This window comes from Meriones unguiculatus (assembly GCF_030254825.1).
Source record: "Meriones unguiculatus strain TT.TT164.6M chromosome 13 unlocalized genomic scaffold, Bangor_MerUng_6.1 Chr13_unordered_Scaffold_33, whole genome shotgun sequence".
NCBI lineage: Eukaryota > Metazoa > Chordata > Mammalia > Rodentia > Muridae > Meriones > Meriones unguiculatus.
The window spans coordinates 7,484,971-7,492,998 of record NW_026843645.1 but is presented as its reverse complement, the minus strand read 5'-3'; positions in this window follow the sequence as shown (position 1 = coordinate 7,492,998).

Sequence of the window (8,028 nt, the reverse complement as noted above, 5' to 3'; positions counted from 1 at the left end):
CCCACTCCTCTTACAAGGCTCACACCTCTCTGGATGCTCACAAATATCATGCTCACAGCTCCCTGCACACGTACACCTCCTTGCATATTGACACCTTCCTACATGTTCACACCTCCCTAAAACTTCACACCTTCTTCCCCTCACACCTCCCTTCAAGTTCACACCTCCTACCATGCTCTCACCTCCCTGCACGCTCACAACTCCCTTAACATTCACACCTCCTTGCACCTTCACACCTCCCTGCATGCACACACCTGCCTGCACATTCACAGCTCCCTGCATGTTCACAGCTATCTACATGTTCACACCTCCCTGCACGTTCACACATCCCTGCATGCTCACACCTCCCTACAAGCTCACACTTCCCTGCAAGTTCACTCCTCCTACCATGCTCACACCTCAGTGCACACTCACTCCTCCTACAAGGCTCACACCTCCCTGGACGCTCACACCTACCACACTCACAGCTCCCTGCACGCACACACCTCCTTGCACACTCACACTTCCTGCATGCTCACACTTCCTGCAAGCTCACACCTCCGTGCATTTTCACACCTCCTTGAATGTTCACCTATCCCTACATGTTCACACCTCCCTGCAGGTTCACACTTCATGCCATGCTCACAACTCCCTTCAAGTTCACACATCCTACCATGCTCATACCACCCTGCATTCTCACACCTCCTATGAGGCTCACACCTACTTGCCTGCTCACACCTCCCTGCATGCTCACACCTCCCTGGATGCTCACACCTCCCTGCACATTCATACCTCTTTGCATTTTCACACCTCATGCCATGCTCACACCTCCCTGCATGCTCACACCTCCCTGGACCCTCATACCTCCTACCATGCTCACACCTCCTTCCACACTCTCACCTCCCTGCATGCTCACACCTCCCTGCACATTCACACCTCCTAAAACTATCACAACTTTTACAATGTTCACAACTCTTACCAGGCTCACACCTCCCTGCACTTTCACACCTCCCAGTAGGCTTTCACCTTCCTGCTAACACCTCCCTGCTGGTTCACACTTCCCTGGACCCTCATACCTCCTACCATGCTCACACCTCCTTGCATGCTCTCACCTCCCTACATGCTCACTCTTCCCTGCACATTCACACCTCCTTGCATGTTTACATCTCCCTATATGTTCACACCTCCTTGCAAGTTCATACCTCATACCATGCTCACACCTCTCTGGAAGTTCACACCTTCTACCATACTCACACCTCCCTGCATGATCACACTTCATTGCACATTCACACCTCCGAGCACATTCACACCTGTCTACATGTTCACATCTCCTTGCATGTTCACCCTACATGTTCAAAACTCCCTGCAAGTTCACACCTCATACCATCCTCACACCTCCCTGCAAGTTCACACTTCCTAACATGTTCACACCTCACTGCATGCTCACACCTCACTGCACATTCACACATCCCTGCATGTTCACTCCTCCCTGTAGGCTCTCACCTCCCTGCATTCTCTCACCTACATGCATGCTCACACCTCCCTTCATGCTCACAACTCCCTGCACACTCACACCTCCATTTTGGATCTCCCCTGTTGACTACTTTTGACTCAAAGTGCATGTTATCAGACCAAAAAATAAAAATATTCTCAGATGATAGAATATGGTTGTTTTCCGGTTCCACCTCCCTGTGATTCTTTCAAGCCTGTGACCACAAGTCAGTTTCTGTGTCTAATGTAGAGTGGATGCTCTTGGAAGTAGAAAACAGGCAGATCCTGTCTCTTAGACTGTCTGGTAGTTCGTGTGTTTTTTATTGAGAATTTTAGACCACTTATTGAGTTATTGTCGAAAGATGTATGCTGATTCCTGTCATGTTCATGACCTCATGCTGTTTTCTTGGGCTGATTCGACCACCTAACGTTGCAGAGGAACATCTTTAAGCACCTTGTGACATCTCGGATGTGTTAATTCTTCTCCTTAGGTGGAGGCATTCCTCCTCATTTTCTCTACAGACCCATCTCTGGACACATCAAATGTTTTCCCCTCTCTCGGTTTTAATACATACCATTGCAGATGATAACCTCTTGGCTAATAGGCTCTGTGTTTTGATTTCCTTCTGAGTTTAAATTTGATGTATTATTCTAGCAGGCTCACCACCTTTGTAAGCTCATTCATCTTTTTCCATTCAAGTTTTGATAACATTTTTAATTTTGTGTGTCTAATGTTTTAACTACAATCCATTGTTAAAATTCATGTAACAATCTCTCTCTCTCTCTCTCTCTCTCTCTCTCTCTCTCTCTCTCTCTCTCCATCTGCTTTGGGAGGATTCCAGGGTTCTAGATAATACTAAGGACAGGACGTTAGCTCTCGGGTCACCAGCAACTGGTTAAGAAGTATCACCAGGAAAAAAAAGGGATATTGGAAGGAGCTTAGGATTCTTCTCTAGGAATAAGTAAAAATCAGCTTCTGGACTAAACTGCAAAGGTTTGTAAACAGGTTTGATCTGAGATTAGCTCCTGTGAAGGAGAAGACCTCTGCAGAGTCCTACTGAATAAACTCACTTATTCGTGGATTAACAGGAAAAGAAAAAGAGAGAAGCCAGCAAAGACGGTTCATACACACTCAAGGGAAAGGGTGATGAAATGAAAACCTCAAAGTTCGACTTTGACACATTTTAACAAGTTTGTATATGACGATGATATTTCTTTTAGAAACTAAAACTAACTTGCAGTTTTAGCCTGCCGGTTTGACAGTATCCGACCATGCACACACAGAAACACAATCAGACATACAGACCTGTTCATAGTCCTACACACATTCCATGGATGATATAACTGTCGCTCCCTACATAAAAACAATTGACATGCACCCATATAAAATCATGAATCTCCAAACCTCATGTATTATCTGTTTATACTTTAATGCTTTGGAGACAAAGGAATTACATCACAGTAAAAAAAAAAAGGCAGTTAGTCACAAAAACAACTGAAGTCTAAACTACAACAGGTTACATATTTTAAAAGTAAACTTTTTTTTATCTATGCATCCATGACATGAATTCATGATGAGTTGAGAAAGACGAAGCTCAACCAAGGTCTCAAAGTTACAAGTATATATGTCTTTTCAATCAGGACTGACCTGGCTACTCATGTTTCAGCTATCTCTAAGTTTATAGTGAGCTCAGGACAATAATTTTATCTCTCTCTCTCTCATTCTAAGGAACAAGATTAATTTAAAAGGACAGTATATGATGCCATTAGCTGACTTGTTATAAGGAATTACAATGAAATGTTTTGAATTTAACGATTTCAAGACTCGTACTTAATTTACACATTTATTGGTAGCCCCATGATATTTTGGGTTCGTGGGAAGTTTAAACCAACTTGCCCATATTCATGGTGTATACCAGGATTCATGGCGCCATCTGCAACGGAGGTTATCCAAGGTCACAAATGTGCCTCATACCCGTCTCCTACTGAGGCCCCCGGAGGACCACAAAGGTATTTATTGCAGCCGTATATTTGCTAAGGTTGTTTTAGAAGTTCTAAAGCAATTGAACTTGCATCAGGAATTCCGACTCAGGAATCAATCCATGTTCGAGAAGATCCTGTAGGAAATTTATCAATCAGAGTGGGTAAATGCCCAGAGAGTGACAGTTCACACCACGCCAGATTTTAGTGAGTTGCAGCAGCAGGCGCATGATGGTGCTGTCAGGGGTTGGAAGCAATTCTGGGGTGCATCACAGATCACCTTCAAGAAGGACCCTTTGCCTAAAGAGCTCCTTTCACGAAACGAATGGTGACAATACACCCTGGAGAATTTGAGTTCTAAGTCTCATGTAATTGGTGTTAGGTAGTTCTGTTATAGTTGGTAGGCATCACTTTCAGGAGCTTTTGGAAATTTTCTTCACCGCTTTTACTGGAGAGAATTTCTATGCCTCTGCTAATGTTTTCTTCTCCTCTTTCTATGATCATAATTTAGGGATTTGGGTATTTTCTTGGTATCCACCAACCCTTTCATACTACACTTATATATACTTTCAAGTTTCTCCATTTCTGTTATCGACTATTATTGGACTTTTTTTCTCAACTCTTTTTTAAAATTTTTTTCTTTATTAATTACACTTTATTCACTTTGTATCCCCCCTGTGGTTCACTCCCTCCTCCTGTCCCAGTCCCTCCCCTCCTCCACCCTCTGCATGCATGCACCACCTCAAGTCCACTGATAGGGGAGGTCTTTTTGTCCTTCTGATCCTAGTCAATTAGGTCTCATCAGGAGTGGCTGCATTGTCTTCTGTGGCTGGTAATGCTGCTTCCCCCTCAGACAGAGGTAATTAAAGAGCAGGACAATCAGTTCATGTCAGAGATAGTCCCTGTTCCTATCACAATGGAACCCACTTGGATACTGAACTGCCATGGGCTACATCTGTGCAGAGGTTCTAGGTTATCTCCATGCATACACCTTGGTTGGAGTATCAGTCTCAGGAAAGACCCCTGTGCTCAGATTTTTTGGTTCTGTTGCTCTCCTTGTGGGGTTCCTGTCCTCTCCAGATCTTACTGTTTCCTGTTTCTTTGATAAGATTCCCTGCGCTCTGCCCAAAGGTTGCCCATAAGGATCTGCATTGATATTCTGCAGGGCAGAGCCTTTCAGAGGTCCTCTGTGTCAGGCTCCTGAATTGATCCCTCTTTTCTCCTTCTTCTGATGTCCAGCCTCTTTGCCTTTCTGGATAGGAATTGAGCATTTTAGCAAGAGTCCTCCCTCTTGATTAGTTTCTTTAGGTGTACAGATTTTAAACTTGTACAACCACTCTGGAAAGCAATCTGGCGCTTTCTCAGACAACTAGGAATAGCACTTCCTCAAGATCCAATTATACCACTCCTAGGCATATACCCAAAAGGGGCTCAAGTACACAATAAAGACATTTGCTCAACCATGTTTGCAGCAGCCTTATTTGTAATAGCCAGAAGCTGGAAACAGCCCAGATGCCCCTCAGTGGAGGAATGGATGCACAAATTGTGGTATATCTACACAATGGAATATTACTCAGCAATAAAAAAAACAAGGAAATCATGAAATTTGCAGGTAAATGGTGGAACCTGGAAAGGATCATCCCGAGTGAGCTATCTCAGAAGCAGAAAGATGCACACTGTATATACTCACTCATATAGACATATAAAAGAGGACAAACCTACTAAAATTGGTACAGAACTTTTGATTCATCAAGATAGAGAGTAGAATACTTTTTTCAAGTTTGCTAATTACATACAGACTAGACATTGTTAATGTCATTTATACCTGATAGTAGATAGTTTATTAATGTTAGAGGGAGAAGTCTTTCATTTAGCCAAAAGGGGAAATGTTGCAGGATATTTGATCCCATTATGAACCCCAAAATTGTGAATGGTAAAACAGTTTTTTGATCAGTATGGTTGAGCCCTACACACACTTTCAATCCAAGAAATTTCTGTCTATTGCAAACAGGTGATCATGGTGTTGTTCAGCCCTAGCAAACACCTTTAATCCAAGAGCTTTCTGGACACAGGATTTACTAAAGTGAACCCTAGGTCAAGAATTGAAGCCAGAAACATGCTTACAGACATTAAAGAGCAGGAGGGACTTTGAGTTGAGGGGTATTTAAGACAGTGTGCAAAGACTTATCTCAGACTTTTGCTTTAGCTTTAGCTTAAGCTTCAGCTCCTTAGCACCCTGGAATTTCTAGGAAGCCTTTGGCCTCAAGATTTTTGGCTTTTTTTCTCCTGGGCATGAGTTGAGCTAGTGAACATTTTTTTTTCTCCATTTGGACTGAAGCTGAGAAGGAAGGCCAGCTGGGTGCTTTATCTGCATCTCTGAGCTAGAAGCTTTTCTCTGCAGCATCTGGCTCCTGAATCTTTATTGGTAAAATAGAATGTTTGGAATTTTTATTTTTGTTTATAACAACATTTGCCTTTCAAAACATTCACCCAACAGTCTGCCTGAACTGTCACAGCATTAAAAATTCATCTAATCATGGTAATTCCAGGACCAGAAAATGTTTTTATGTACAATAAATCATGATGTTCACAATTTCTTGTAAATATTAACATTTCTTCTTTCCGGCTGCTTGCTGGGGACTGGGTTTCCAGCCTGGTCAGCTTAGGAGGGTTCAATGTCTCTACAGGAAAATGAAAAGTTTCTTCCCCCTTGAGTGAGAGACTAGAAGTGTTCAGTGAATAAAAAAGAAATATAAAAGAAATGAACCTGATGGGTACTAGGTATGGGGGAGGAGTAAGTTATTTCAGATCTGAGAAAGAGTGTAGACAGAGCAGGGACACCTGGGAAAATCCAAAGTGGACATGACCCTGGGCCATGTGAATAATTTAAAAATAAAAACACACAAAGAAACAAAGAAAGAAAGACACATGCCTGAGGTCATTTTCCCACTCAAGTAGATCTCTGTCCTCAGCTCCAACCTGAGCCCTCAGAAATGAGTAAAGAAATTAACCTTTTTTGTTTACATCTCAGGAAGCTGTTTTTTTGAGACACAGTTTTTTTCTGTATGGCTTTGACTGATCTGGACATGCTTTCTAGACCAAGCAGGCCTTAAATTCACATAGATCCACCCCCTTTGCCATCCAGAGTGCTGGTATTAAAGGCATGTGCCAATATGCCAGGATTTGATATTTTCTTTTAGTTTCATTTCATTTAACTTAATGTGCTTTTTTTGAGACATGGTGTCTCTGTGCATTGTTGCCTGTCCAGGACTCTCTCTGTAAACCAGTTTAACCTTAAACTCACAGAGACCCATGTTCTTCAGCCTCTTAAGTGCCAAGACTAAGGATGTGTGCCACCATGCCTGGCAAGACTTTCTTATAACATAGTTTAAGTCACACTCTGTTATTTCAGACAACTCTAGATATGTGGGTGTGAAGGACCCTGTTTTATTAGACTCTGTTCCCTTGCATGTCCTGGAATTGCTTTGTAGACCAGGGTGACATTGAACTCATGCAGATCAGCATAGTTGTGCCTCCCAGAGAGCTGGCATTGCAGACATATGCCACCATGCCTGGCTCAGATTTTATATATATGATTAAAACAAAATATGTATTGATATATATTAAATATATAATATATTAACTACATTATATATTTCTCAAACATTAACTCATATTAATACATTCAATAACTTTATATTTAATAAATATATTAAAGATGTATTTAAATATATATTAAAATTTATATGGATGAATTTATATACATGAATGATTTGGTATTTTGAGACAGAGTTTCTCTGTTAGTCCTAGCTAACTTGGACTAAATTTGTAGACCAGGCTGATATTGAATCTCACTGAGATTGGCCTGCTTCTGCCTGCTAGACTGCTGGGAATAAAGGCCTGTGCCACCAAACCCAGCTCAAATTTTCTGTTTTAATCTTATTTTCTGATTTGATTTTTAAGACTGGGTTTCTCTGTATAGGCCTGACTGTCCTGGACTGTCTTTGTCAGCCAGGCCTACATTGAAATCACAGGGATCATCTTGTGTCTGCATCTCATGTGCCTGGATTAAAGGCTATTGCAAGCTTGCCTGGCAAGACCTTAGATTAACGACACAGGGACCAGGGGAAAGGCTGTGTTGGCTGTATGCCACTGAGGCCTGCAGTAGCGTGAAGAGGCTTCCCCAGCCTACTTCCAGGCTTTTTGCCATGCCACCCATGAGTAAAGCTGAGGGACCCCAGCACGTGTTTTAGGGACTAGCCTGCAGGAGCTTTATAGGCAGCACAAGGGACAGGATTCATGAGGGAGACATAGGGGGACTCAGATATTTGACTGAAAGCAATCCCTCCCCTGTCCACCACCATCTGTCAGTCCATCTGCCTGGAGTCCCCTAACGCTTCGCGCGTGGGGCAGAACCACAGACGGGGGGATGACTAAAGAGAGATGCACAATCCTGCACTCCCACCCTGCTGCCTGCATCCTGGGGGAGATTGGTCCACCCCGCCTGAGTTCAGGTTGGGCATGACCTTGTTTAGGGTGTTCTGGCGCCCTCTGCTGGCCAGTGGTGTGTGAGCAGGC